This window comes from Gopherus flavomarginatus (genome assembly GCF_025201925.1).
Source record: "Gopherus flavomarginatus isolate rGopFla2 chromosome 13 unlocalized genomic scaffold, rGopFla2.mat.asm SUPER_13_unloc_3, whole genome shotgun sequence".
Classification (NCBI taxonomy): Eukaryota; Metazoa; Chordata; order Testudines; family Testudinidae; genus Gopherus; species Gopherus flavomarginatus.
Window position 1 is genome coordinate 122,078 of NW_026114611.1, and position 21,281 is coordinate 143,358.

A 21,281-nucleotide genomic window follows, 5' to 3' on the forward strand; every position below is an offset into this window, starting at 1 on the left:
GCATGTATTTTGGGTAAGATCTAAGTTGTAATTGGACCTGGGTATGTGGCTGATCCTTTGGGATTGGAAGAACCTTTTCTTTTATATGATGAAGGCAGATTTTCAGGAATCATCATCATATGTTTGACAGGTGTGTCTGGACGGAGGCCTGAGGCTGGGCACTTTAAGGGTACTGCATGGTTTGTACTTCTAAGTGACCAGTGAGGTACTACAGAGGCTGTTTTGTGCTGGCTTGGTAAATCTAAGTATTGGAATAACCACCAGCATTTGGGGTTTGTTTGCCCCATTTTGTTTGCAATTCACCCTGATTGGGTGACCTCAGCTGGCTCCCACGGGCAGCACCATCACAGTGGCGTAGTCGTGCAAGGATCCACAGAACCAGGTCAATTAGGCTTTGGGTCAGAACCCCACGCTATCCACATTTGAAAAATGGGATTGAGAGTTTGGTTGGTTAAAGATCAGTGACCATGAGCCAGAAAGCATCTGCAAAAGCAATGAAACTGCAAGCCCTGATGGATGGCCTGCAGTTTGAATATGAGCAAAAACTGGCAGAAATTCAAATGGAAGAGAAGCAAGCCTTGGCCCAGCTGGAGGAAGAAGCTGCTGAAAGAAAGGAGGAGGCTGATGAGAGAGAAGAAAAAGCTCGTAAGGGGTGTCTGGAATTACTGGCCGCCGAGGAGAAAGCTCGACAGAGGCAACAAGACCTGGAACAGGAGACTCACAAGATGCAGCAAGAAACTGCCAGACTTCAGCTCCAAGTCAAAGAAGCAAGGAAAGAACAGCAGAAACTGTATCCTCTTGAAAATCCAGCTTATAACTATGTTGATATGTGGTATTACTCAGAGCAGTTTTCTGTGTTTAACCAGTTTTGCTATGGCCGTGGAGAGGGGGAGTCTAACCTGGTGGGTAATAGCTGTTTGTCTGTTCAAGAAAGCAGTGTGTCTGGGAATGAAGTTTCTGAATGTCTGTCTAATGTCTCAGAAGTGAATCTGGAGTTAAATCAAGAGCAAAAAGATCTCATCGGGGAGGGAGACTTTTCTCAGGAGCAGATTCAAGTAAATGGTCAGATGGAAGCCCTAACCGAGGAAGGAAAGGGTAGATGTGTAATGGGTAATGGATTGGTGGCTAGTGCAGCTTGTAAAAGTGAACCTGAAATGGGTAACTGAGATTTGCTGGAAGTAGCTCAGTGTAGTCAAAAAAGCAGCAGCTTATCTGTTGAAAGTGGCAATGTGCTTGGTAGAGAAGGTTTGGAGGAACCTAGGCAGCCTTGTGAGCGGATGGCTTTATCTGGTCAGCAGTTTGGGAAGGCAGAAATAGTGGAAAATGAGTGTCCCTATCCCTTACCTGTTTCCTGTGTGGAAAAATGTGACAGTGAAGGAAATGTGCCTGTGTCTGTCAGGGGTATTGACTTGCCTGTGGAGGAAGCTACCTCAGTCTCCAAGCAGTTGTCTCTAAACAGCCTGGTGTGCTGGGACAAGGGAAATGAAATCCCAAGCTGTGTGTCTGGTGAAGGAGAATGTGTCTCTGGCTCTTGTGTGTCTGTGGAGCAGACAGAAGGTGCCTTTCAGCCTGTGATGGTTGAGGGTCATTCAGTTGTCTCGGAGTTGGTTGTAAATACAGCTAAAGCCCAGGAAGGGAATGGTCCTAAGTTTGTGTCTGCTGAGGAAAATGGCCCTGTAACTAGGTTGCATCCAGTTAGTGTCTTAGCAAAATCCCAGAGATCAGACAATTCTGGTGCTTGTAGTTTGCCAGTTGCTAATGTGTGGTTGGAAAAGGGTGTAGCAACTCTGTCTGCTCAGGGTGATACCCTAGCCAGGGCACAAGGAGAGCAGAAAGGTGATTTAATTGTGTTACCTACTGGCGGTTTAACGACTGTTCATGGCCAAGGGAAGGAGAAGGCTTCTAACCTGTTATCTAGAATGTCTATAGGTTTGCCTGGAAGGGGATTGTGTAGGAATCTGCCTGATGGGCCAGAGGTGATTCTGGATGTAAGTGAGACCCAGAAAGAGTCTGTGGGGGCTCAGGAAAGTGTCCTTTAGAGCAAGCCCTGGGTGAAAAGGGTAAGGGCAGAAGTTCTGAGAGGAGTGAATTGCTGCTTAGACAAGCTCCTAGGGAAAGAAACCCCCGTGGTAAGCTGTGTAAGCAATTTACTGCAACTGAAGGATCTAAAAGTGATTTGATCAAGAAAGTTTCAGTTCCTAACAGCCAGAAATTTTCTCTTAAAGGATCCACTGACCTTCCCTTTGAAAGATCCAGTGTGGGTAAATTTAACAAGGTCTCAGATGAAGTAAAAGCTGTTAAGAAAGTTGAGCAGCCCTGTAACCGCGTGGCTGTGTGTGGCCAGCTTATTGGGAAGACAATGGTGTTGGGACAGGAATGTCTCCATGCTAATTCTGTCAGTGAGCAGTCTGTGCTTCAGGGTCTGAGAACAGATTGGGTTACTGGTGTTTCAGAGCTAAACGGCTTTATGCCTAAGCGCTTGAGGATGCAGGGAAGAGCAGGCAAACTCTCACCCTCAGACCCTTTGGATTTGTGTGGTATCTTTGTAAGACAAAGTCCAGCCTTGGAACTGGTAGCAGCTAAGAAGTTAAAAGCTAGTGTCTGTGTTGATGCAAATTACCTGGCTGGCAGGGAGAAGAAAGACTTGCTAATAGCTGTTAGCACAGAGAGCCCACCCCATCAGCCAGTGAATTTGGTTAAGCAGGAGAAATCAGGGTTTGATCCTGCAGGACAAGGGGAAAAGAGAAAACTGAATTTTGCAAAGGGAAGCCACAGGTTAACCCTGAAATGCCCAAACTCCAATGGCATTAATCCAAGGGTGTGGCATGACAAACATGATTGTAGATGGACACTTGCAATTAATTTGTTGTAATTGCCAATGGTGATTTTTGTAAATAATGTGTTGCTATTACCAAGAACTGTAAGAATGTACAATGTGCCCAATGTTTTGGAAAATCCCTTGAACATGTTGAAAGCAGTACATGAGAACACACTTTATGTTAAAAGGCCTTGCTATACTAATGTTTCACAGTTAATTTCTGTAAACAGTATTGAAACTTTTCACAGGGGAAAAGACATTCCAGGCCTGATGTGCAGTAGAAAAGGGGAAACTGAGGCACACTACCATATGGCTTTCATGGCTAAATGCCAGAATTCCTGGACTATGAACAACGTTTATATCTACATTGGTTTAATGTTAATTGGGTTTCAAACATTTGCCAGAGCGTGTATGGATAAAGTAGCTCTGTTCTTTAGCTCTTGGCAAGATCACATGAAACATACAGGAACTATGCTGCAAAAGCTAACCAAGCTATACCTTGACTTTGTAAAGAGATTCAATCATGTAATTAAACATGACTTTGATAAACCATTTCTGTTATACACTGGTACGGCCTCTAGCCCAACACTAGCTGTAGTGAGACAGACCCACGGATGGGGAGCTCTTGGGATGCAGTCAGTGATGCTTGTGTCATCCCTTCCTGCATCAATTTTGAGTTGTGGGGGTGACGTTACTGATATAAACTGCGACCATATAGAACATGGTTTGCAACTAAGGTCCTGTAGTGGCACCAAGTCTTATGTAAAGGGGGTCATATAAGGTGTCTAAGACCAGGTTCTGGGTTACTGGTTATAATTATGCTGTCTGTATGTCCATATCATTTTGTAGTTGAAGTTATAGGTATTGGCTGTATACTGTCTGTATTTCAAATTGGTGCTGTAGTTCTGGGTGACACCCCAGACAAGCTGGTGTTAGCTCTGCCTAGCCTGCTTGATGGCCCATTAAGGACCATCAGCTACACAATTGACCCATTGAGAGGAGGCAGATATGCCTTGTAACTCAGCAAAGTATGCATGGACTTGAACATGTGACTCCAGACTCCATTTTGCTGTAACTTTCCACAGTAAGAACAAAAAAGTGTTCTTACACCTGGAAGAGCCTATATAAGGCTGATGCCTCATCTCCATCTGGTCTTCAATCCTGCTTCTTACCTCTGGAGGGACTTTGCTACAAACTGAAGCTCTACACAAGGGACTGATGACCCATCCCAGTGGGGGATGTTCTCCAGAGACTTGATTTGAACCTGCAGTTTACTCCATCACTGCTGCAAGCCTGAACTAAGAACTTTGCCATTACTGTATGTAATTGATTCCATTTAACCAATTCTAGCTCTCATCTCTATCTTTTTCCCTTTATGAATAGACCTTTAGATTTTAGATTCTAAAGGATTGGCAACAGAGTGATTTGTGGGTAAGATCTGATGTGTATATTGACCTGGGTCTGGGGCATGGTCCTTTGGGATCTAGAGAACCTTTTTCTTTTACTAAGGTGTTAGTTTTCATAACCATTCATCCCCAGGACGAGTGGCACTGGTGGTGATACTGGGAGACTGGAGTGTCTAAGGAAATTGCTTGTGTGACTTGTGGTTAGCCAGTGGGGTGAAACTGAAGTCACTTTTGTCTGGCTGGTTTGGTTTGCCTTAGAGGTGGAAAAACCTCAGCCTAGGGCTGTAACAGCCCTGTTTGAGCAATTGGTCCTGAATTGGCACTCTCAGTTGGGTCCCGCCAGAACCGCATCATCACAAGTAGGGCGCTGCCTTCCCTCCTCAGCTCTGCGAGGAGACATTGGAGCGGCCGTTCATGCGGGAGTGGGGCGCTGGGTTCCCTTCCCAGCTCAGCGAGAGGACTGGGCAGCGGCCATTCCAGCAGGGGTGGGGTGCTGCCTTCCCTCCCCAGCTCTGCGAGGGCTCTGGGGAGCTGCTGTTCCAGCGTGGGTGGGGCGCTGGTTCCCTCTCCAGCTCTGCCAGGGGACCGGGGAGCATCCGTTCCTGCGGGAGTGGGGCGCTGGGTTTCCTCCCCAGCTCTGCAAGTGGAATTGGCAGCAGCCATTCCTGCGGGGGTGGGGCTCTACCTTCCCTCCTGCGGTGGCCGGGTGTTGGGTTCCCTCCCTGGCTCTGCGAGGGGACTGGGCAGCAGCGTTGCCGCGGGGGTGGGGCGCTGCCTTCCCTCCCTGGCACTGCGAGGGGACTGGGGTCGGCCGTTCCTTTGGGGGCGGGGCGCTGGGTTCCCTCCCCAGCTCTGCAAGGGGACCGGTGAGCAGCCGTTCCAGCGGGGGTGGGGTGCTGCCTTCCCCCTCCGGCTCTGTGTGGGGACTGGGGAGCGGCCGTTTAACGGTGCTGCCTGTGGGAGCCAGGTGAGGTCTCTCAATCAGGGTGAACTGCTTACAAAACAGGGCAGACAAATCCCAAACGCTGGTGGTTATTCCGATACTTAGATTTACCAACCAGCACACAACAGCTTCTATAGTACCTCACTGGTTACTTAAAAGTTTATATCACGTAGTTCCCTTAAAGTGCCCAGCCTCAGGCCTCCGTCCAGACACACCTGTCAGATATGATGATGATTCCTGAAAATCTGACTTCATCATATAAAAGAAAAGGTTCTTCTTATTCCAAAGGATCAGCCAGATACCAAGGTTCAATTATAACTTAGATCTTACCCAAAATACACGCCACAGCCAATTCTCATTAACTAAGCTAAAATTTATTAAAAAATAAGAGAGTGTTGTTTAAAAGATCCATATACAGACAGACTTGAATTTAATTCTTGAGTTTCAGATGTATAGCAGAGGTGAGCTTGTAGTTGCCAAGAGTCCTTTTAGAAATTGTCTATAGGTTATAGCCCAATTTCCATATTCAAGGTCGCTCCCCCTTTTGAAACCCAAAGCAGATCTGAGATGAGAAGGATCATGTCCCAGGCTTCTTATACATTTCCAGCAGCCTTTCGGCCTGAGAAAACAATAGGCTTAACTCCTTCTCCCAAACATCCTGCCAATTAGCACAGAGTCATTTATCCATTAAACAGTTCAGATACAGGTTACCACAACCGTCAAAGAGATATATAGACAATAATACTATTTAACTTGAGTATCATCATAAATGCTAATATTCCTTTTTTGATCCTTCAATTAAAACTATAGCAATAGACAAGACTCGTTTGCTTACATCACAAGACCTGACCAAACACCTCCCCTTCTACCTCCAACAATGCAGACTTGCATTTCAAAGCTCTATTCATTTACAGATCTTCCTAACCAGTCCTTAAGGTTCACCCATGGGTCAGGTCAGTCGGTGAGGTGAGTTAATTAACTCTTTCTGGCCCTATCACCTTTAACTGAGATTTTATAGTACACTCATAACGTCACAGCCCTGCCCCCGCTGGAACCGCCACCCCCGAGGTCCCTCCCAGAGCTGTGGAGGGAAGCCAGCGCCCTGCCCCTCTCGAACTGCTACTCCCCAGGCCCCTCCCATAGCTGGGGAGGGAAGGCAGTGCCCCACCCCCACTGGAAACGCCACTCCCTGGGCCCCTCCCAGAGCTGGGGAGGGAAGCTAGCGCCCCTCCCTCACTCTAACCACCGCTCCCCACTGGCCTCCCAGAGCTGGCGAGAGAACCAATCCTCCCGCCCCCGCTCCATCCGACCCTCCCCAGAACTCTCAGAGCCGGAGACGGAAGCCAGCGCCCCTCCCCCACTCGATCTGCCACTTCCCACTCCCCTCCCAGAGCTGAGGATGGAAAGAAGAGCCCCTCCCCCGCTGGAGTTGCCAGTCCCAAGGCCCCTCCCACAGCTGGGGAGGGAAGACAGTGCCCCACCCCTGATGGAACCGCTACTGCCCAGGTCCATCCCAGAGCTGGGGAGGGAACCCAGCCCCCGCCCCCGCTCGAACCGCCACTCCCCACGCCCCTCCCAACCATTGGGGTGATCTCTGGTTAGCAGGCATATAGGTTCTTTTATTGTTTAATATGTTCTCTCTGTAACGCCTTTACCTTGAGAATCACTGTTTGCTGGCCATGGGCTGTATCGTACCTTAACTAGGGGCAGTTCTGCTGTTCCTAGCCTCTGAGGAAGAAAGGCCAAGCTGGCCTGCTGAGGGAGAGGATCTGCCTTAGTGGGGAATTCACACTGTAGGCAGGGAGCAGTGCAGCCTGGAGATACTACAGCTAGGAGCCAGAGAGATGTGGGTTTCTACCCAAGAGAGGTGCCAGCTGGACAGTCTGAGAATGGGTGCCCTTGCTGGACCACAGAGGGGGAATACAGGTGCAATGGCCCTGAATAAGGACAAAGAGAGCACAAGGAAACAATAAGACATCATCTGTCATACTGATAGTGATCTCAGCACACAACCTGCCTAACCATTGGCATGTGTTTCTAGGCTTCATAGAACAAGGGAGTTGTACGAAGGGATGGGAAGGAGGATAACCAGGTTGGCCAGGGGATGTTTATGAGGAGTTCTTCCAAAGAGCAAGGGACAAAGCCCAGAACCACAGAAATGTCAGGGTGGAAGGGAGCTCAAGAAGTAATCAACTCCAGCCCTCGGCCTATGACAGTGTTGCTTCGGATTTGAGGGGTGCGTGTACCCTAGAACAAGAGCAACCCAACTACAAACATTTGAGGGCAGGGGACTCGACTCGATGACCTCTCGAGGTCCCTTCCAGTCTATGAGTCTATTATGTACATTCAGCCACTCTGAAGTAATGAAATAGACCACCACACAGTTAAGGGTTATTTTCGAGACAGGAGCAAGGTCATACCTAGCTACTTCATAGCTTATTCAGCCCCTGCTTCTGCTTAGTATTTAAAAACTCCATATTGTCCCTATCACTGCAGGCCTAGATTTCTCCTCCTGTCTTTTTCTTAGCAAGTCAGATGAGGTGGCTGAGAGGTCAAGGTGATGGACTGCTAATCCATTGTGCTCTGCATGGGTTTGAATCCCATCGTCATGGGATGCTTTTAGTCTTCACCCCTCCTTTATAGACAACCATCTCCCCTTTGGTACAATGACAGATCAAACAATAATGCTTCCTGCAAACAAAAACCTTCTCAGAAACTCAGACAACCCTCTCCCCTTCCTCTCCCTGGCTTTAAATAAAATGTCTAAATCTCAGATTTCTAAAAAAAAAATTCTCTAGTTCTGTATTTCTTAGTTTTTATCTCAAAAGGTAACATCCTCATCATCTCCCCCAAACACCCTGATACCTCCTCAAATTATAAAAATACCCCATTTCTCAGCAAGGCCATGACAGTGACCCACAGCTAGAATTTCTAGGGCAAGCTGTCCTGAAGAAGGCAAGTCAAACATTTTCTCCCTGCTTCCCTTGGCAAGGTCTGACCGGGAAAAGAAAATTCCCCAAACTGAAAATTTTCTGCTGAAAAACCAATACTAGTATGTTTGAGAACTTTGATTTGAATGTATTATTATTATTCTCTTCTCATTTATCTCAGTTCAGTCTTTGTCCTCCAGATGTGTTTCCAGCTGTTGAGTTGTGGGGGAGAGAGGCCAATTCATAATGTCTCTACTTCCCTTTCATAGTTTCTTCCAACTTGCTAGGAAGCACCTTTGCTATGACATGAGTCAAGCACTGTCCATTGTTGCTGGGCTATCTCAGAGAAGTCTGCATTGAACACGGTTCGTGAGATAGTCCTTGGGAGTGTGGATACCTTCAATGGGCCAGCAGCAAGTCTGGCTCCTCCATTTTTGCACCTGAAAGGCTGGTCTGGGCATTTCCCAACCTCATAACATATTTCTGTAATGCACACAGAGCAAACTTCATAACATCCCAAACCAATGTGAGCACATAGAATGCAAGAAGACATTAATGTTCAATGGATGAACAGTTCAAGATTTTTAAAATGATCCCTCACCAGGCAGAGTTTGATCAAAATGTATCATCACTATATGAGAATGGTGAATATGGGGGTTGCAGGGTGCTGCTTTGAGCACAGCGTGCCACACCTGGGCGTACATTGTAATGGGAACGTACCCTTAGAGTCCATCTCTCCTGGGATAAAGATGGCAGGATGGCTGGCCTGGGTCATGTAACTTGGGCTCATTATGCTGAGGCTGAGAGGCTAAAAACTGTGGTGCAGATATTTGTGTTCACATTGAAGCCTGGGTTCAGAAACCCTCACCCCTCGTGGGGTCTCAGAGGTTGGGCTCAAGTCCATATGTCTGCCCTGTCATTTTATAGTCTTGCAGCCCCAGCCCCATAAGCCTGAGTCAGCTGACCCGGGCTTTCAGACAGGTGCCCTGGGTGTGTTAATCACAGTGCAGACATAATGTTAGGGTAGGTCTCCAGTGCAATGAAACATCCAGGGCAGGCCTGGGTTGGAGTAATCAGGGTCATGTGGCTTGGGCTGTAAAGTTGCAGTGTACGTGTCTGGGCTCAGGCTCAGTACCCTGCTCTAGGAGCCCAGAAGGTTGGGAGGGAGTTTAGCAAGTGGAAATGGTAAAACCGCAGTGAAGTATTACCCTGGAGTCATGTCAGTTCTCCATTGGTCTGTCTGCTTTTGGGGCAGGGATAATAACTCTCAGTGGTGCCTTGTTGAGTGGCTTTTGGGGCACCTGCTCTTGGCTGCTGTCAGAAGACAATATTCAGAGCTAGATGGTTCTTTGGTCTAGCCCAGTGTGGTTTTTCTTATGGTTTAAATAACACTCCAGGCACTGATAATAGAGTTACTGAAAGTTTAGGAGTTCACAGCTAGTAGGTCGTGGATGACCTCCCACCCCTGGGACTGGGGCAGAGGCAGGGGCAGGTCTGGGCTCTCACACCAAATGCCCTTTGTGGCTGCCAGAATCTGTGGGTGGCTCATTTAGGTTATACTGAGTGTTAAGTCCTGCTTTGTGCATCATGTATGAGAATGAAAATCCTAAACCGCCCTTTGAAATAACGAATGCAGCAGGATGTGCTATTATCCCTGCCCCAAAGCAGACAGACCAATGGAGAAATGTCATTGAGTCCAGGGTAATACTTCATTGTGGTTTTACCTTTTTTGCTTGCTAAACTCCCTGCCAACCTTGAGGGGGCCCAGAGTCCAGTATTGAACCTGAGCTGAGACATCTACACTGCAAATTTACCACCCCACAGCCAAAGCCTCGGGAGCCTGAGCTGGCATGGGGCAGCCTTGGGTGTTTCATTGCAGTCTGGACATAGCATAGCATTATGTCTACATTGTCATAAACATACCCAAGTCACTATTCTCAAACCCTGGGTCAGTTGATTCAGGCTTGTGGGGCTTGTGCTGCAGGGTTATAAAATTACCATGTAGACACTTGGGCTTGAGCCCAGCCTCCAAGACCCCATGAGGGGTGAGGGTCTCTGAGGCCAAGCTCCAGTCTGAGCCCAAATGTCTGCACTGCAGTTTTTAGCCTCACAACGTGAGACCCAGGAGAACAAGTCAGATGATCCAGGCCAGTCGGGCCACAGGGCTTTTATCACAGTATAGATGCCCTCTCAGAATATGTCTACATTGCAGTGTAAGCCCAGGGTTAGCAGAAGTCATGTCAGCAGCCCCAACTCATAAACCTAAACTACAAGGAAAAGACCCACCCCCAAATAAGCTGGGCAGTGCCCTTCTCTCTATGGTTAGTAAGTCCATTAACCAAAAGTCCTTTAACATGAGCCATCCCTGCTCTTCATCCCACTCACAGCTGTTGTCCTTAGTCAGTGCAAGCCCAGAGGTGCCTCTGTACAGTTCACCTGCCATCCTGGGTTTAAAAGGGGGAAAATAAGAAGGCACCATACTCACTATGTTGTCTAGGGACTCACTAATTCCTTCACTGCCACCCTGTCCTAACATTGATCTAACTCCTAAATTTTAGTATTAGGACCCAAGGCCCAGCCCACTTGGCTTTGGAACCCCGTTCCCCTGCCTAGCGAGTGCTATTGAATTGAGGGTGAGTCCCTGAATCGGGGTCTGCCAAGCACCGTTGGGCTGCCCTCAATTCACACAACAAGGATAACAGCCCTTTATTTCTCCTGCCCCAATAACAAGGAGACTGGGAATCCAACACCAGCCAAAAGGGATCATTTTGGCAAGCAAACCAACATATTTCCAACATACTGTAAAATCCACATGCAGACTCATACACGAAACCTTGCAAGAAAATCTTCCTGAGGGGGTCTGAGGCACCCACTGCTGGAGGGAAGGAAGGAGCAGTGGGTTGGGATTGAGGAGCAGCGTGAGGAGGAGGGGCCTGTGGGTTGGGATTGAGGAGCAGTGTAAGGAGGAGAGAGCTGTGGGTTGGGATTGAGGAGCACTGGGAATAGGAGGGGGCTGTGGATTGGGACAGAGGAGAATGGTGAAGAGGAGTAGGCTCTGGTTCAGAGTGAGGAGCAGTGTGCATAGGAGGGACTGAGGGTTGGGATTGAGGGGCACTGGGAAAAAAGGGACATGGGTTTGGGCTGTAGAACATCCTCGTTTGGGAATCCAGCAAGAAACGGGAAGGCAGCAGGTGATTCTAGTTCCTTAGGGATATTCTGTGTGTTTGTATGTGTGTGTGTGCAGGGAAGGAACATGCTATATGCCCAGAGGCCTTTATTCCTCCAGGCTGCAAGGACAGAGGGGCTGTCAGGAAGTTGCCCCTTCAAACCCACACACAGAAAGGCCTTTCTGAGGAAAGGGAAACTCCTGAAGAGAAAAAGGAACATCAGAAAGGACTCCAGAAAGACAGCATAAGATCCTTATGAGTAGTTTATCACCTGACCAGGGACCTGAACCCTGGGCCCTCAGATTAAAAGTCTGATGCTCTGCCAACAGAGCTAGCCAGGCTCACAAAGGAGAAGGGCAAGTTGGTGCAGAAGAGAAACTAGTGAAGAAAACAAGAGCAGGAAACAATAGGGGAAACCTGCTGCTCTGTGTGGTCTGGTCAACACTACGAGTTCATATCAAATTTAGCAGCATTAAATCTCATTAACCCTGCACCTGTCCACAAAACGAAGGCCTTTATATTGATAGAAAGGGCTGTTAGTACCAATATCTGTAATCCTCCCCGACGAGGGGAGTAGCACTGAAATCGGTATTGCCATGTCGGATTAGGGTTAGTGTGGCCGCAATTCGATGGTATTGGCCTCTGGGTGCTATCCCACAGTGCACCATTGTGACCGCTCAGGACAGCAATCTGAACTTGAATGCACTGGCCAGATAGACAGGAAAAGCCCCGCAAACTTTTGAATTTAATTTCCTTTTTGCCCAGCATGGAGTGCCGATCAGCACAGGTGGCCATGCAGTCCCAGAATCAAAAAAGAGCTCCAGCATGGACCGTATGAGAGATACCGAAGCTGATCTCTATATGAGGAGATGAATCTGTTCTATCAGAACTCTGTTTCAAAAGACGAAATGCCAAAACATTTGAAAAAATCTCCAAGGTTATGACGGACAGAGGCCACAGCAGGGACTCAACACAGTGCTGAAACTTAAGGAGGAAGCGTACCAGAAAGCCAAAGAATGAAATGGACGCTCACAGAGGGAGGGGCGACTGATGACTGTAGCTATCACACAGTTCCCACACTCTCTGAAAACCATTTGAATTCTTGGCTGAGTTCCCAAAGCCTGAAGAGTCAAAAACATTGTTGCTGGTGGTTCAGGGTATATGTTGTTCGCCCCCGCCCCCCATGAAAGCAAACGAAAAAAAATTGTTTCTTGCCTTTTTTCAATGTCACTTTATGTCTATTGGATGCTGCTGGCAGGCGTGGTGCTGCAGCACTACACAGCAGCATCCCCTTCCCTTCCCTTCCCTACATCAGAAGGTACAGTAGAACTGGTATCCTTCATCATCATCCCGTGAGTGTTCCTGGCCGGCCTCGGTGAGGTCGGCCGGGGGGCCTGGGCAAAAATGAGAATGACTCCCAGGTCATTCTCTTCTTTAAGCTTTGTCTAATGGAGATTCAGTCTTGCCTGGAATATCATAGCAGCTGGAGGCAGCCCTCCCCTCCCCGCTTTGAGCTCTGCTTGCAAAGGCAATAAAATCAGTGTTGTTTCAAATTCCTGCATTCTTTATTACTTCATCACACAAATGGGGGGACACTGCCACAGTAGCCTAGGAGGGTTGGAGGAGGAGGGAAGCAATGGGTGGGGTTGTTGCAGGGGCACCCACTAGAATGGCATGCAGCTCATCATTTCTGTGGGATGTCTCGGGCTCTGACTGGGAGTGGCCTTTGGCCTCTCTTGTTCTTTAGTAGACTTACCTGATAGTCTAGACAGGACTGACTCTCCCTTTAGACAAAACTTAAAGAAGGGAATGACCCGGGGAGTCATTCCCATTTGTGTCCATGCATCCCCGGCCGACCTCACTGAGGCCGGCCAGGAGCACCAATGACAGCAGCAGACAGTACAGTATAACTGGTAACTGTCATTGTCAACTTGCAAAGCAGCAGACGGGACGGTATGGCTGGTAACCATCTTTGCTAACTTGCAAAAGGCAAGAGGATGTTACTGTGTAGCAATGCAGTACCGCGTCTATCAGCACCATCCATTAGACATACGATGACAGTGAAAAAAGGCTGAACGGGCTCCATGGTTGCCATGCTATGGCGTCTGCCCGGGAAATCCAAGGAAAAGGGCGCGAAATGATTGTCTGCTGTTGCTTTCACGGAGGGAGGAGTGAGTGATGACATTTACCCATGACACTGTTTTAGCCTCATCAGGCATTGGGATCTCAACCCAGAATTCCAATGGGCGGGGGAGACTGCGGGAACTATGGAATAGCTATAGGATAGCTACCCACAGTGCAACGCTCTGGAAATCAATGCTAGCCTTGGTACATCAATGCACACCGCCGAATTAATGTGCTTAGTGGGGCCGCATGCACTCGACTTTATACAATCTGTTTCCAAAAACTGGTTTCTGTAAAATTGGAATAATCCCGTTGTCATAAACAGATTGTTAAGGGTTAATGTCTCTTGTACCTGTAAAGGGTTACATGCAGGGAACTGGACACCTGACCAGAAGACCAATCAGAAGACAAGATACTTTTAAATTTGGGTGGAGGGAAGTTTTTGTGTGTGTTCTTTGTCCGTTGTGTGTTCTTCTCTCGGAGGGTCTGAGAGAGACCAGACATTACTACAGGCTCTCTAAGTTTCTTTTCAAATAGTAAGTAAAAACAGGCGGTTTAGGCTTTTTGATTGTTTTACTCTATTTGCAATTGTGGATCTGGCTGGTTAACTTTTATATGTGTAGTTGCTGGGAATATTTTGATTTGTATTGGTACTGGGGGGAAAGTCTCTTTCTGGTGTCTGTAAGCTATAGGACCCTGTAATATTTACATCTTGAAGTTACAGAGATAATTCTTTACTTTTTCCTTTCTTTTATTAAAAGATTTCTTTTTTTAGAGAACTTGATTGATTTTTTTTCCTTGTTTCCCTTGTGTTATTCCAGGGGATTGGGATAACTCACCAGGATGGGTGGCGGGGAGACGGGAGGGGGAGAGATAGAGTCTCTCTTTGTTTTCCTTGAATCTGTTTGCCTCTTTGTGGAAAGGAAGGGAGATGCTTCTCTGTATGATGATTTAAGAGGATGGATCAGTATCTCTCAGGATAGCCCAGGGAGGGAAATTCTGGGAGGGGGAAAGGTAAGGGAATGGTTTATTTCTCCTTGTTTTAAGAACCCAAGGGATCTGGGTTCCTGGGGTCCCCAGGGAATGCTGGGGAGGTAAGAGTGCCCCAAAACACTATATTTTTGGGTGGTGGCAGTGCTATGAAATCTAAGCTGGTAATTAAGCTTAGAGGATTCAGGTGCTAGTTTCTCATTTTCTGAACTCTAAGGTTCAGATCTGAGAAGGAATGCTGTGATACCCGTAGTACAGACATCCCCTGTGATTAACAGCTTTGGTGACTAATTGAAAGGCTGATGGTTCAAACTCAAGTGAAGATGGAGGTGTTTTTTTTTTAGTGATGAGAATCCAGTACATTTTAACAGGCTGAAAATCTCCTCAATGCTGCTCTAGCCTCATTTGGCAAGCATAAGTGGCACTTTTGCCAGGTGCATTGGTGGTATAGTGGTGAGCATAGCTGCCTTCGAAGCAGTTGACCTGGGTTCAATTCCCAGCCAATGCAATGATGTGATGTCTTCTCCCCTGGGAACTGGTTTAATTTCAGTCACATTGTATCAGTTTATTAACGGAATGAGAGAATCAATGTCCTGCAGGGCATTCAAAACACAATGGAGGAAGAAAGGGGTGGGACTATACAATAAGCTGTTGCAGTCATCCTGGTATTACAATGTTTGGTTTATTTTTTTAAAAAAACTTCCTTTATTTATCTCTCCCTTTTAGACTTGGAGCCTTTAAGGTCAGAAGGGAGCATTGGGATCATCTAGTCCAACCTGCTGCACCTTACAGGCCAAAAGACCCCCCTCCTCTCCTGTAATAGACCCGGGAGGGGAGGCAGCTCTTTGCACTGCCCCTACCCCAGGCAGCACATGGATGCCCTCTGCCCCCTTCCCCTAATGGGTGTGCAGAGATGTGCCAGCAGCACTAAGGTGGCTCCCTGCCCACACTGCCTCCGTCCCTCCATGCCACTCCCAGAAATGGCCAGCATGTCCCAGCATCCGCTGGGGCGCGCGGAGTGTCTCCATTCACTACCCCTGCCCCTAGTACCAACTCTGCAGCTTCCATTGGCCAGGAACTGCAGCCAATGGGAGCTCTGGGGGCAGCGCCTGCAGGCAGCGGCACACAGAGACCCCCTGGCATGGCTCACCTAGGAGCTGCTGACACAGGGTTGTGTGTACTGGTCACTTTGGGAGCTGGACTGCCCGGGGTAAGCGCCACCTCTCCTGAATCCCAACCCCCTCCCCCAGCGCATAGCCAGCACCCTGCACTCAAATTTCCTCCCATAGTGTTGCTTGCCTTCCTTTCACCCAGAACCATCCTTCTTCTTCTGGGATGCAAGTAGCCATCCCTGGGAAGCCAAGTGGCAGGCACAGGATTCTACCTCCCAGTAGCCAACCCCACCACCCCAGGCTTTGCAGAACGAATGGTGGCACTCTACTAACCCCACTTAGCCGCACTGAGGCACTTAGCTTCTGCCCTGCCTTCCTCAGCTCGACTTTCCTCTTTTTCCCCATTCCTGCCTAACTTCCTCCTTTGGCAAGTCATACAAAGGAGGCCAGCAGGAAGAGCCGGCCTCTGCAGGCCAATCTCCAAGGGCAGAGGAATCCAAGCCACAAGGCTTCAAAAGGTGACTCTCCAAGATCATCTAGCTTTCCCCTGCTGATGCCAAGGCTTTTTCCTCAGCTCATTTCCCCACCATCTGCCATGCGGGGGTTAGGGTTATCGCAGGTGTTACCCAAAATTGGGCCAGCTAGTAAGTGTAGGGAGGACTAATGACCCACCAGAGTCTGGCAGATAGCAGCACATTTATTATACTGATAGCTAAGCTCAAAATAAGCGGGGGAGGAGGGGTCACATGTGCACTCGCATACTCACACTCCCAGGACATGCACAGCACTGGAGATGTCAGGATTCTGCAAGGTAAGTGTCTCACAGGGCAGCTATGGACGGTGTGATGAAGGTAAGTCTTCCTGAGGCATAATGAAATACAAGGCAGAGAACCACTGGCCAAATGGTCCAGGCAAAGGGCATTCACCGGAGGTAAAAGCTTGTGAGTGCTCTCCTGAGCACATGGCCCCTTCCCCTTTTAAGGGCCTACACCTCATGGCCTGCGACTAGAGATGACTTGGCTGCATCTGGTTGGTCACACTCCACCTTGGGCAGTGTCCATGCTCTGGGTGTGTGAGTGCTGCCTAATTAGAGTCCCAGACACCTTGTCTACCTGGGAGCTCTTCTGCTCTTCAACCAGAACATTCATCCCACAAGCAGTCCAGAAGGGAGTGGGAGGGGGGGAAGCCACTTCACAGGCATTCAGAGAGGGAGAGGAGACAAAAGTGGGAACAGGGAAAGTATAACAGACCTTTCGAGGATAGAAATCTCTACTGCTCCTACAACAGCAGGAGCTGGGAAAATTAAGCTCTCATGTTTCTGCCTGGTTTTGAACCAGGGACCTTTTGCGTGTTAGGCAAACGTGATAACCACTACACTACAGAAACTCTGCTGTAGTATTTTACCCCTCCCTTCATAAGAACATACAAATGGCCATACTGGGTCAAACCAAAGGTCCATCCAACCCTGCATCATATCTGCCAACAGTGGCCAATACCAGGTGCCCCAGAGGGATTGAACCTAACAGGTAATGATCAAGTGATCTCTCTCCTGCCATCCATCTCCACCCTCTGACAAACAGAGGCTAGGGAACCCACTCCTTACCCATCCTGGATAATAGCCATTCATGGACTTAACCTCCATCAATTTATCTGCAAAAAGAAAGAGGAGTAATTCTGGCACCTTAGAGACTAACAAATTAATTTGAGCATAAGCTTTCGTGGTCTAAAACCCACTTCATTGGATGCGTACAGTGGAAAATACAGCAGGAAGAGATAGAGAGAGAGAGAGAGAACATGAAAAAATGGGTGTTGCCATACACACTATAACGAGAGTGAGCAGTTAAGGTGAGCTATTATCAGCAGGAGAAAAAACCTTTTGTAGTGATAATCAGGATGGCCCATTTCCAACAGTTAACAAGAAGGTGTGAGTAACAGTAGGGGGACAAATAAACATGGGGAAATAGTTTGACTTTGTGTAATGACCCATCCACTCCCAGTCTTTACTCTAGCCTAGTTTAATGGTGTCCAGTTTGCAAATTAATTCCAATTCAGTAGTCTCTCGTTGAAGTCTGTTTTTGAAGGTTATTTGTTGTAATATTGCAACTTTTAGGTCTATCGAGTGACCAGGGAGATTGAAGTGTTCTCCGACTGGTTTTTGAGTGATATAATTCTTGACATGTGATTTGTGTCCGTTTATTATTTTACGTAGAGACTGTCTGGTTTGGCCAATGTACATGGCAGAGGAGCATTGCTGGCACATAATAGCATATATCACATTGGTAGATATGCAGGTGAATGAGCCTCTGATAGTGTGGCTGATGTGATTAGGTCCTATAATGGCGTACCCTGAATAGATATGTGGACAGAGTTGTCAACGGGCTTTGTTGCAAGGATAGGTTCCTGGGTTAGTGTTTTTGTTGTGATAGGGAAAATTAACCCCCCTCTTATAATAAATCTAAAATACATCACTTATAATAAATCATAAGTATAGGCCCTAGGTCTTAAGACTACTAACACATAAGGAATAAGTTGCTATATTAACCACCGCGGAACTGCACTCCCAGAAGGCAGTTTCGTTATACACAAACCATGATCATGCTGCTAGCACAAGGGGAAAACTCAAAGAAAGTCCCCTAATAACCAACTCATCACTGCCCTAAAGTAACATATTAAAAAGCCTGCGTTAGCATAATAATCCAAGTATCAGCATAGAAACAGTTGGCCGGAATCAGGAACTGAATACCAGACACTGAATCCCAAAGGGCCTTGCAAGGCTGGTCAGCTTGACCGCAAGTAGGGTAACTGATGTCAGGGTCTTCTGACAATCATGTAAACATCCATGAGGAAGTAAAAAGATAAAGGTTTGCAATTTTACATATGTTATACCATATAAGGATAATATTAATTGTGCTTCTGCAATGTATGCCCTATGATAGCCAAATAAGGTTGTGATTTATGTGTAAGCTAAATATGATAATTTGCGGTTTTAAGCTTTATAAGCACTGGCGAAAATCAGTTCGAGAGAGCGGCTTAACCCTTGCTAGGGAATACGCTGTCTCTCTGTGTGTGCACACATGTATCAATAATATATCAATAAAAGGAGCCTCAGGCTGTCTGATCAATTGACAAGGTGGTGGTCTTTTCCCCAACAACTGGTGCCATGACTCGGATGCCACAAGGGGGGCTTTCCTGGACCAGAGGACCGCGGGCAGCCCGTCCCAACCCCGGGCCCACCAGGTAAGAGACCTTTTAAAATCTCTATGGGGTTTGGCGATAGACTGGGCCGTGGGCTCTGGTTTGGGGTAAGTCACAAGCTGGCTCTGAACTTTTGATTATCAGACAGGCCTGACACCCTTTTCGAAGGTTCCCGTCCCGGTTCACCCGTGATCCAGACTGCAAGTCCAAGTGTTACTCTAGTGTCTCCCATCCCATCCCGAGAGCCGGCTCCCTGGGGAAGGCCCATCCATAAGGATCGGGCCGAAACCCAAAGTGTTGCGTCTTGAAAGTGCTTGTGTGATTGTGTAAAGGCCGAGCGGCGGAGTGAGTGACAACTGTGGGAAGACGCCCTGAGCCTCTCGCGAAGCGAAAGCTCGTGACCGGGAGTGCCTCAAAAGCAAGCCCCACAGTTGAGCTTGAAAGGACTGAGAAGCTTCCCCGGCTGGCAGGCCTTGGTGAGTGGCACTACAGCTGGGGTGCGAGTGTGTAGACCCATCTCTGTTCCTCTCGTTGTGTTTCTTGCCGAGGGTGAAAATGGGGGCAGGCCAATCCAAAGGGATTCCTAGCCCACCAAAAGGTACTCCTGCTGCTTATATGTATATGCACCGTGGCCCGTCAATGTGTAAATATTTGCAGAAATGAAATTGGTATACCAGAGACGACCCGAAATTGCAATTCCTCTTGGAAGGTAGTTTTGATCTTGACAGGATCGTGCACCTCCGGGGTGCCCTTCTGGCCAACAAAGTGGGTCAGGACAATTTGATGCTTATTTTAAGTGGCACGATGAAATGGGAAAGCGCCGTCAGGAATCCCAAGTCAGAGGTCTTAAGAATACCCAAGAAAAATTAAAAACGCAACTTAAAGAAGCACAGGAGAAATTGGCCAGTGCTCACAGTTCATTGAGCCCCCCTTTAGTTCCCCTCTGCCCATCTATGACCTGCTCAACAGCCCTGGCCTCAAAGCCAGGAAAGCCAGTCTCTGCTCCCTCCTCTGATGAACTGATTGATCTGTTCATAGAGAGCCGACATTGGCCAGTCACCTGTCCACCACCGTATAATCCCGCAGAAGGGGAATCCTCATCAGGATCAGGGTCAGGAGCTGGGTCGGGATCGGGATCCACTGGCACTGGTTCTGAACACTTCCCAAGTTCTAGTTCTGGTGGGTCGACATCCTCGACTCCTCCGCCTATAACCCTTAAACCTACCCCTGAACTCGTTTTAACGCCCAAATGAAAAGAGGAGTTTAATGCATTGGTGTCTAGAGCAAAAAAATTAATAGCTGAATGGCAGAAAAAGGTAGGGGATAGAAAGGTTGACTGGGCAACTGAACTTTCTTCACCTCAGTCACCGTTACGCCGTTTATCCAATGGTATATCTGAGCTTAAAAATATGTTAATATCACCACAATATCAGGCCATCTTAGAAAATCCTGACACAACCCCTGACGCTATAGCCCACTGTACTCGTTTTAAATCTCTACTACAACAGAATGAAAAAATTGGACCAGGGAAAAGCGTGGGCGCTTTCCCTCTTCGGCAATTACCAGAGCCAACAGGGTTGGTAACTGTACACGCCCCTTGGTCACCAGGAGATTTATATAACCTGATAAAAAAATTCCCAAAGATCCGGGAGGACCCCGTTAAATTCCAGGAACAGCTAGGCATGATAGTACAATGCTATAACTCTTCTTGGGAGGATATGGACCAGCTTTTAACAGCTATTGTGCCCAGGGAAACTCTTATGCGCCTCTACCAGGAGGCCGACTGGCCTGCCGATACCTGTCAACGTCCAGAGGATAAATTAATAATAAAAAGGGATGCCCTGGTCAGGGCGGTCCTTACCGTCTGCCCCAGAAAAACAAATTGGGCAAAAATAAACGCCTGTAAGCAAAATAAAAAAAAAAATCCAGCTGATTATATGAAGCGTATTAAAAAAGTGTTTAAAAGGTATTTGGGGATTAAAGATGCAGAGCAAATGGCTAGGCAAGCAGTGGTGGCTGCCTTTGTGCAAGGACTCTTGCCTAAGGTGGGAAAACAGTTAAGGATCAATGTAGTGGATCAGGAGGGTAAAAATTTAGAAGAAATCTTGGCTGCGGCCCAGCATTTTTATCAACAATTAAAAAGGAAAAAAAACAAGACAAAATCTAAGCTTATGGCCCTGCAAATACAAACTATGCAGGACACTAGTGCAAAAGGACCCAGGCGGAAGCAACCGCCACCGGTAGCTGGGGTCCAGCCCCTAACTGGCAGTAACACTTCAACCATTCCCAATCAAACAGCCTGCTTCCTATGTGGACAAAGGGGCAGTGAAGAGCAAATTGCCCACAATTGGGAAATGTCTATTGCAGATATTGCAAGAAAAAAGGACACCTCATTAAGGATTGCCCCACGCGCCCCCCTAGACCCAACCCGAGAATGGGGGGAACTGCGGGACAACCTTTTGCCACTCAATCTTTCCCTGCTCCACCCCCTCCACCCCCTAATTATTAGGGATGCCAGGAGACTGATAACGTCGTCGTTGCCCCGCTTATTTCAGTGGACAAAACTGGTCCAACAGTTTCTTGTTTAATTAATGTT

The 21,281-nt window shown here is 47.7% G+C and overlaps 2 long non-coding RNA genes and 3 other non-coding genes across 5 annotated transcripts in view; 2 read left to right on the forward strand and 3 right to left on the reverse strand.

The window, feature by feature from the left end:
* The window catches only part of LOC127041589 (uncharacterized), a 244,742-nt gene that overhangs the window by 96,152 nt on the left and 127,309 nt on the right, over positions 1–21,281 (forward strand). The gene's annotated exons all lie outside the window — the stretch shown is intronic.
* LOC127041588 (uncharacterized) overlaps positions 1–21,281 on the reverse strand; it is a 271,683-nt gene that overhangs the window by 43,706 nt on the left and 206,696 nt on the right. The window contains exon 2 of the long non-coding RNA XR_007771682.1: positions 16,482–16,593. This is a non-coding gene — a long non-coding RNA (uncharacterized LOC127041588). The remainder of the gene's footprint in view (positions 1–16,481; positions 16,594–21,281) is intronic.
* Positions 11,533–11,605, reverse strand: TRNAK-UUU (transfer RNA lysine (anticodon UUU)). The gene has a single exon. It is a non-coding gene; the product is annotated as a tRNA-Lys (tRNA).
* Positions 14,815–14,886, forward strand: TRNAR-UCG (transfer RNA arginine (anticodon UCG)). Its single transcript has one exon. It is a non-coding gene; the product is annotated as a tRNA-Arg (tRNA).
* TRNAV-AAC (transfer RNA valine (anticodon AAC)) lies at positions 16,804–16,876 on the reverse strand. Its single transcript has one exon. It is a non-coding gene; the product is annotated as a tRNA-Val (tRNA).